The sequence below is a fragment of the Sturnira hondurensis genome, unplaced genomic scaffold, assembly GCF_014824575.4.
Source record: "Sturnira hondurensis isolate 20B ecotype Veracruz unplaced genomic scaffold, ASM1482457v3 Scaffold0018525, whole genome shotgun sequence".
In the NCBI taxonomy this organism is placed as follows: Eukaryota; Metazoa; Chordata; class Mammalia; order Chiroptera; family Phyllostomidae; genus Sturnira; species Sturnira hondurensis.
This window is the reverse complement of record NW_028091156.1, coordinates 810,112-819,262: the sequence shown is the minus strand read 5'-3', so window position 1 is coordinate 819,262 and position 9,151 is coordinate 810,112. Positions and strand designations below refer to the sequence as shown.

General features: G+C 55.6%; 2 long non-coding RNA genes across 2 annotated transcripts; both read left to right on the top strand.

Annotated features, from left to right (window-relative positions):
* The first annotated feature begins 302 nt into the window (after positions 1 to 302).
* LOC119003228 (uncharacterized) lies at positions 303 to 1,865 on the top strand. Its single transcript, XR_005069906.1, has 3 exons — positions 303 to 476; positions 588 to 795; positions 1,281 to 1,865. It is a non-coding gene; the product is annotated as an uncharacterized LOC119003228 (long non-coding RNA).
* A 207-nt stretch (positions 1,866 to 2,072) lies between these two features.
* Positions 2,073 to 8,145, top strand: LOC119003240 (uncharacterized). Its single transcript, XR_005069909.1, has 3 exons — positions 2,073 to 2,888; positions 3,680 to 3,731; positions 7,655 to 8,145. It is a non-coding gene; the product is annotated as an uncharacterized LOC119003240 (long non-coding RNA).
* Positions 8,146 to 9,151: the final 1,006 nt, after the last annotated feature.

Sequence of the window (9,151 nt, the reverse complement as noted above, 5' to 3'; positions counted from 1 at the left end):
TCTGACTCAGTTCCCGAGGTCAGCTCTGTGCCTGTGACCCCTGGGCCCATCAGGGCGCCCCAGGCCAGTCCCGGTTTTGTAATAAATCTCTGGAGTGAGGTGCCGTCCTGGGAAGGAAGCCCCTCCCCCAGACTCATTTGGCTCCTTTCCTTGCTGCCGTGTCATCCGAGGAGGACAATGTCAAAAGTTGGTGTTTTTCTCTCAAACTCTTGGAGGGGGGTGGGGGGGGGAGGGCGCGACATCTCTCCAGACTGCAGCTGGCTCAGGGGCGCCATTTGGGCTGCAACCCCGCAGAGTTTCATTTTCACTTTTTTATTGAAAAATCGAAATCCAGGGAATTAGAGCCTTTCCATATTGGTTCTTCGGGGGCAAGTGAGAATTACACTCCGTGCAGGATCGAGGAAGTGCCACGGCGAGTGGTCACAGAGCCGACACGGGAGTGACGTGCGGTGCAGGGCAGGAAGGAGCACCCAGAGGTGGGCTCTGTGTCATTTCGCCAAGTGACGGAGCAACAGCTAATTTTTGATTCATGCCGAAAGGATGTTTGGAAGTAACATTTATTTTATTCTTTTTCTTAACGTGTCAAGGACGGAGGGGCTGAGTCCACGCGTGGCCCCGACCTCCCAAGCCTGAGACTTTTGGGTGGTGAAGAGACCCAGCTCTCCTTCTGGTTCACCTCCTCTCTTCGGGGCCCAGCTGGTTCTGGGCGCAGATCTTGCTCTGCTGTGTACTACCTGGATGCCCCTGTGCCGATGAATTTCCTGAACCCCAGCTTTTTCCTAAACCTGAGAATTGGTAATCTATATTTTTTAACCTGAGAATTGGAGATAATAATAGAGACGACTGGATAAGTTTCCAGTGAGGACCGAGGAAGCATTTGTTGGCCAACTGAGGGACTGTAGCAGGTGACCCACCTGAAGCCCTGGGACTGCTAAGCTAGGTGTCTGTGGGCCGTGGCCATGGCCCAATCTCATCTGGGCCAGTCCCCCAGGAACGTGAAGGATCCCGGGGGCTCACGGCACTTGAGGCAGGTGGGCTTGTTTGGGGGATGTGCTGCCATTCTGGGCTTTCTCTCTGTTTTTCCTGTTCTATCAAAGTAAGTGCCTCATAGTTGGGTGCGGGCGAAAGCTGTTACACCTCCAAAGGTGCCCTCTGAGAAAAGACATCCTGCGAGTTCATGTCTGGAAACAATTCATTCTTTTCTCCTTGCCTCCTCTCTCTCTCTCCCACCCCCCGTCAGCACCTGAAACATGTCCTGTCTTTCCCTGTTCCATATGCAGGCGGATTGTTAACATCAACCCAAGCCCTGAAAGTGATTCTGCAGGAAACGAACAGGCCTCCGAGGAGCAGAGGGAGAGCCGGGGACTTCTGAATAGGCATGTCAGCAGCTGGGATGCGATGCCCACAGCAGGCAGGGGGGTGGGGCGGGGGCCGAGGCAAACCGCAGGGCGCCTCTAGGTGTCCCCCAGGCACCCCGCTTTGAAGGTAACCCACCGACCCGGCCTCCACAAACATTTCGGCCAGATGTGCGGCCCCTGGAGTCGGAGGCAAACAACTGCTTTGAAGATGAAAAGCCTCCCAGGGCTGCTCTCGCTGCCGCTGCCCTGAGCTGGTGAAAGGCAAGCTCAGCCGGAAGTGCCAAGTGCAAAGCAGAGGCGCAACTCAAACGCTGGGGGCGGGCGGAAGGGGCGGGGTGGGTGCCTGCGCTTTGAAAGGCTGCCATAGAAAGTTCTCTTCAATGGATCCTCTTCCAACCGCCCGAGTACAGCAACTGGACGGGGCATGTGACGGGCGCTGCAGACAGATCACGTTTCACACACGCAGCTGTAATATCTGGCGCACAGGTGTTTGGTTCAGTGTCTGCCAGCTGCTCGGCAGCGCCCAGCTTCTGGGCCGGGGGGTGGGGGGGACCGGGGGGGCCGGGGCGGGGGGTGGGGAGCAACCCTCACACTTGTTGCTGCCAAAAGCGAGGAGGGGGCTGGAAANGCGGGGGGGGGCCGGGGCGGGGGGGGGGTGGGGAGCAACCCTCACACTTGTTGCTGCCAAAAGCGAGGAGGGGGCTGGAAATTCCTGCCACCTGGCTAAGTGCTCAGCGTTCCAGTCAGTGCTCCAGTCCCCCGTGCCTGTCTCTGAGGGTCCCCGGGCCTCTGCTCATATGCTCTCTGGGGACAGGGACTGTAACCTAATGGGAGAGGGAGCAGGGTGACTAGGGAGCTGCCAGCAAGCTGGGCAGGGCCGCAGGGAAGCCCAGGAGGGGGGTGTGAGCCCAGGGGGAGGAGGCCACTGGGAAGACCAGACTTCAGGTTTCAACTCCACCTCCAAGAAATTGTGACATCACAGCCAAGTTTCTTAAGCTGCCTGGGCCTCAGTTTCCTAATCTGTGCAATGGGATACGTAACACCTGATGCACAGCCCTCGGTGAGGACTTACACATGTAAAACACTTAGGAAAACAGCACTCCTAGGAAGGTGGGATGGGGCAGGGACTCCCCAGGCTCCAGGGCCACCGCCCTGGACACCTGTCATGTGAACTTGGCCCAGGTACCACCAGTGTCTGACACAGATCATTGGCTTCCTCCTACTCTTTTTCTTTTCCCGTGGAGGAGGAAGAGGGTCAGCCATGCAGAAATCTGAAGTCCTGGAGCAGCGAAGAGGTGGGCAGTTTGGGCGTGGAGCCCTGACCCAGCCGTCCAAACCGCGTCCTCTCCTGTCCCTGCCCAGCGTTTTCCAGGTTGAGATTCTGCGTGGCTGTGACTGATACACGGACGCGTCTCCTCCACGCTGGATGCTCTGCAGCCCGTGGCTGTGCCCGCTTCGCCCACCGTTCTGTCTCCAGCACGTTCTCTGCACAAGGGAAGGCTGATGAACGTTTGCTGCAGGAAAGAAGGCGTGAGTGGGTGGACGGGCAGGGTGGTGTTCTCCCTGCCTCCTCCATCCCTATTTTAAGGACAGAAAATGTGCACATTCGAAAGATGGACAGTGGCCACATGTCCAGCCCCGCGTCCCTCTCCAGGCCTCAGCCCTATCCCATCCACCCCTCCCAACACTACCCTGTGTACTGCCTTCCTGGGCCCCCTGGCTTGCTGCTCCGTGGACGTGCTTTGCCCTGCCTTCTCCTTCTATCTCTGCTCTCAGCCCACACCCCTGTCTCCGCGGCCCCTGTCTCTCCTGGGTCTGGGAAATAAGACTGCTCCGGTCAGAGAAACGGTCCAAGAGGAAGAGCATGATGGGAACCCCAGGGGCGGGGCTGGGTCACGCTCTGTGCTTTGCCCATGGCAGCTGACGGCTGTCTTTCTGAGTCTGCCTCTGGGAGCCTGCAAACTGTTGAATGAGCACCCTGAGTTCTATACTCTTCATGTGTGTATTTTAAAAATACCCATCACAGCCCCATCTCTTTCCTGGAGCCATGCTGGGCAGGGGGCATGCCTTTGCCATGGTCCTTCCTGACCTGCGCTCTAAGCCCGTTATCTCTCCCAGAAGGGCCTCCTCTAGCGACAGCCCCTTCCAGGGCCCCTCTGCGGTCATTGCCAATGTCCATTCAGATTTCCCCTTTGGCAAGGGGGAGCAGTGTGAGGAAAAGGGACTGACGTTTATTGAGCACCTGTTATGTGCCAGACCCTGTGCTAAGTAAGCCCTTCACAGTCTTTGAAGGAGGTGCAGCCGCTCTCCCTGCTTTACAGATGAGGAGACTGAGGAGCCCCAATGTGCGACTTTCCCACCGTCACAGAGTTGGTAAATGGCTGGGCTGGGGTTTGGCTCCTGCTTTGTCGGCTGCCTCAGCCTGTTCTTTCCATGTCATTAAGTCAACAACCTTATGCGCCAGCTTGAACTAATAGCCACGATGGGCTGTGGGCCTGCATCCCTTCTTTCTAGGTAACGGTGTCCTCTTGTGGGATAATGCCATTCATTCATTCATTCATTCATTCATTCTTTCACTCAACAAGTAGGTATTGAGCACCTACTGTGTACTGGGCTCTGTACTAGTAGCTGGAGATGAAGTGATAGCCTGGACAGACAGAGTTTATAAGACAGTGGAGAGGCAAACACTAGGTGGATGAGCACAGAACTCAATTAGTTGGTTGTAATTGTATTAAGTGCTATAAAAGAAAAGTGCTAGGAAAAGCTTGTCTGGGAGGAATCCAGGAAGTCTCCCCTGAGGAAGAGCCTATATTCCCATCGTTGCTGTCAACCAGGCAAGTGGCCGGAGGTCAGGGATTTTGAGGTGAGGACAAGCCCAGGCAGATGGAGAGGAGTACCCAGATCATGCCATTTCAGACCGACATGGGTGCCCAGGCACAACCTGTGCCTCACATTTGGCTCTGAAGGGAGTAACAGCTCGTTGTAAAATACCCAAGGAAGGGAAAGTCCACACCCGAACAGAATCAGTGTCTCGGCACCAGCCGGCCGGTGCGGCATCGCAGCTTCTGTTCGGGTCTGTGTTTTTCCTGGTGCCCGAGGGGTTGTCTCAGTGACCCTCACGCGCCGCGCCACCAGGAATGGAAAATCTCCTGTTCACACCATAAACAGAGCACATAATACAGTAACTGGCAAGGCACAGACAGCTAATCACCTTTCTCTTTCCTCTTGCCCTTCCCCTGGTCCTGTTTATGGGACATAGTTCCCATGCTGTCCATCACATTTTTGCTTTGTTCTTGAAAAGAGGCCGATCAGCTCCTATGAATCTGTGACTAAATCCAGGTGGAAGCTCTCTGTCTCATAGGCTGCACAGCCCCTAGAAGGGGGCAGGGTGGGGGCGGGTGGACAGCCCCAGGCTTCCCCAGCCCCTCCCTCCTGCCCTGAAAACTTTGGTTTCTGATGGGCTAAAACACGTCCTTGTCACATTCGTCATGACCATCCTCCTCCTCCAATGAAATCCACAAATATTCCTCTCCTGTCGCATTCTAAAGCTCCCCCAGTTATTTTGGCCAAAGCTGGATATTAGGTTTCTTGATTTTTGCCCCTTCCAGGGAATGAGTTACCTAGGGGGGTACAAGAAATGCTTTGCCCACTTTTCCTGTTAATGAAGGTTTTGGGGCTCCACAAAAGACCAAAGCTGCCCCTTCCCATCCAAATCTGGGACCTCTGGTTCACAGAATCTTAACTTACAGCAGCCAATCCTATGGCTGAGTTATGATTTGGCCTTGGGGATGGGGAGGTCTAGCTAGATGTAGCTGTCCCCCATAATGTTCCTTCAGCTGGTCGGAAAACCAAAGGGTTCACTTACTGGCTGGCTGTGCCCACAGGATGCAAAACAGTCGGTCAGATTGCTCTGTTTTCAGTGTCTCCGAGGGACCGTCTTGGCTTTAAACACAGCCTTGGTCAGGGTTCCTGTCTCTTGCTCTTGGTTTAATTCACCTAAACCAAGTTGCAGGAAGACAAACGTGGATGAAGACTCTTGTTGGGTCGAGATGCAGTCAGTGCCCGAGAGGAGAAGAGGAACTTCTGGGGTGACCTTGGTCCATAGGGTTGGCGGAGAGTCCCGAGAATGGAGCAGGGTCCTTTTGCCTTCAATAATCTCGTTGGGGGTTGTGGCGAGTGTTCCAGCAACACAAAGCTCACACACTGAAGACCTTGACCAAGGAGATTCTTGAGAAAAGAGCAGTTTTGCGTTGCCGTGAGACCAAGGGCTGGCCTATTGGCTGCCCCTCAAGCATCTAACTGGCATCCTGATTCCTCTGTGACACCATTGTCACAGTTATTTAAATCTGCAGATTTTTCATCGAAACAGCTTCTATTTTTGACTTGTATAACCACAGGGGAGAAATTCGCAAGTATCTAATGTCCGGCTTTTTGGGTACTAAATAGTATTTTCTGAGGGTCCCTGTTGAGAATGCTCACACAAGACACGGGTGCTGTGTCATGGAACGCGCCACTGGCAGGGGATGTCCCCACTGGAGGTGAGAGTGGTGGTCCAGCCCTGTGGGGACTGGAGGGAGGGACAGAGTAGAGCATCTCAGCTTCCATGGTCCCACTTCCCCACTCTCAGGACCAAAGTCATACTGTTGTGCTGAGACCGGGGCTTTGCTCCTGCCGGGGCCCTTCCCTTCTCCCCAGTCCATCCACCCTTCCCACTGGTCAAACTAATTTTCTTAAAGCATCATTCTGTGCATGTCGCTCTTCTCCTCAATGACCGTTCGTGTATAACGTCATTTCTTAAACTCTGTAAGGATTAATGGTCATCTCATGAAAAAAAAGAGGATTTTGTAGATCAAACAAAATTAAAGAGTTTCTTTATAGCAGGCCTTTGTGGAGCCTTAAGATGCTAATAGGCCCTGTAAATGTCCCAGCATTTCCCCCAAATTTACTTGACGGGGATCTTGGCAGGAGACAGATGGCTCATTCAAAGGAGTAATTGCGGGGACTATCAGCCACCTCGTGAACAGATTAGAGAAACCAACAAGGGGGTGATGGAGCACCCAGAGACTGGCAACAGAGGGGATTTGGGATGAGGGAAGACGAAGAGCTTGGGACAGGGATCACCTGACATAGGCTGAGACCTCCTGTAGACAGACCTGATGGGGACTAACTCCCCAGCCTCTTTCTCCTCCCACGTTCCTGTCACCTGTCCATCCTCATATCACCTGGACTCCACTGTGAAGCCAAAGTGCACAGAGTCCAAACCACAGAGGCCAGTCTTCCAGGAACAGAGGGAGACAGGGGAGGAAGGTGGAGAGTGGACATCCAGCACATCCTCCCCCGCTCCTTGGAAAATCTGTTAACATCTGGCGGAACACTGCATTTTCCAGAACGCCATCTGGCCAGCGCTGGCCTAAAACACCAAGCCCACACCTCCAGGCTAGGCAATGGAGTCCCTCCATCATCTTTTCACGGCTCAACCCCCATCCTCCTGGCCCCTAACCCTCCGTCTCCACGGGGCTCCAGGAACACTTTCCCAGCTTCCAGCTCAGCCTTTGCCTTAGGTCAGCCTTCCTGTTGAGAGAGTCTGTCATCTGCCCCTCCCCAATGCAGGCTCACCACACCTCCCTCCCCTTCTAGGGGACTTGCTTGGCCGCCTCTGATAAAAGTTCATTCTTGCCGCCCTGGGTGTCAGGGGCCGCAGTTCCCGTATAATCTGAACACATGATTTTGCATGGCTTCCAGAAGTGACAGGCACTCTGAGAGATGCCTAGGTGACCCTAATATCGGAAGGCCAGGAGTGTTTCAGTGGCTTTGGGCACAGAACAGTTGAGATCGGGCTGTCCTCGGAAACACAAGCTTGGGCCATGGGGACTTTCACACTTTGTCTTCAAGCTACAGCTTCCGCACTTACACTCAGTGCCTGGATCTCCACTTAATCTGCACTGATGCTGCGTCTTTTCTCTCTGCAAAAAGCTTGTGATCCTTGAGTCTCCAGACACGTGCCGCCTCCCTCCTGCTCTGAGCTGTCACAGGAGCAGGTGTCCCAGTTGTGCTGGGGGCAGGGCAGGAAGGAGGATCGGTGGGGCTGTGGCTTGGAAATGAGAGGCCATTGCTGTGGGGGAAGTTCGTTGTTTGGGAGGCAGCGATGAGGCACGTGTGTGTGTGTGTGTGTGGGGGGGGGTTGTGGGTGGGAGGCAGATGCCGCTGGCCCTGGGAGCCACTGTGGATGCAGCGCCGGGTCTGAGACTCTGGCAGCTCAGCCTTGACATTCGTCCTTTTCCCTGCGTCCCACTCAGCTCTGCTCCACGGCACTCCGTTCTCCAGTCTGAGTTTCAGTTTCACAGAAGGGCAGGTGACAGAACCTCTGGCTGCCACCTCCCCATTCAGCAAGGGGCTCATTGGGGGAGCACTGGGCATTGGGGACATCCATCTCCCTGTCCCCAGGCTCCTGTAAACACGCCGGCTTCGGTATTCCAACGAGTGCCACTTTATCGGAGCTTCTCCGAGTGGCCTGATTGGCGGGTGTCCAAGGCATCTGCCTCTGGTCTGACAGCTGGAGGACGGCTCCCATGAAGGGATCCGGCCCCTCTCAGTGAGGCTCACCTGCAGGTCGTGTAGGCTTGAAGGGCATCCAGGGAAGAACTGCGGCCCCTGCAGCGTGAAGTTTGATCGAGGCTACGGTCCTCGGTGCCTCCTGGCCGTTGGTGTAAACTTCAGTCTTGATGAGTCCGAGGAAGACACTCTGTGTTGCAATGAAATGACTGAGTGCGAGTCGGGGAGGGGTGGGCGAGTGACCTCAGGATGGCTGTTATCCCAGGGACTAATTCTCAACAAGGAACTTCAAAAATGAATCCTGCTGGTTTCCCATCTCATCTTTCAATGTCTCCTTTCCCCTTGGAGTGAGGTTAGAAGAAATGAGGAGACCACCTAAGGAAGACTCGCCTTCCTCAGCCTGGCTGAGGGGGCCACGTGGGCAGCATTTCTGCTTTTAGTGGGAAGCCAGACCTCCTGCCCGGCCAGGCCTCTCCCACCTGCCCTCCGAGTGTGTCGTGCTGGCTGTCCGGAACCCTTCTTCCTTCCGCAGGATGGGGACTGGAGGGGAGCAGGCCCAGGACAGGGATAGGTGTTTCCCTGCTGCCACCGGGGAGGTCCCCCGGGGCACAGGAAATAGAGATCTGTGTCCTCCTGCACTCTGGGTGCCAGCCGGGGTGTCACCCAGTCCAGCAGACAGGCGGCGCTGACTAGCAAAGCAGAGGAGGCCCCTCTGGGTCTGGGACAGGGGCAGGAAGCCGCCCCACCTCGCCTCTTCTTTCCTTCCGTGGTTAAAGTGGGGAGCCCCAGGCCCCTCCCACCCACCCCCTGCCACCCATCCCCAGAGGGATGTGTCCTCACCCTGGAGTGGCCTCCCCACTGCGTCCCCTCCTTATTCCTCCTGGTGCTGAGGTGGCCTGGTTCATTTCCCCAGCACTGGGCCTGCCACCTAAGCCACTGCCTTTGTCACTGGGCCTGTCCCCATTGCAGCACCAACAGTCATCTAAGAGCCCGTTTCCCGGGGGACAGTTAAAGGATTCCAGATTCCTCCGCGGGCTATTTGTCAGGACCGATTTCAGTCCCTCAGAGCAGTTTTGTGCAAGGTGATGCGGGGGAGCCGGGGCTCGGAGGCTTGGCGTCCAGGCCCTTCCTCCCCAGCTGAGCAGGTGTCACAGGTCAGCCGCTGACAGGGCACTGAGCTCGCAACGCCAGGGACCCAACAATGCTGGGGGTAGCGTCCCTGCTCTTACCACGTTTGACAT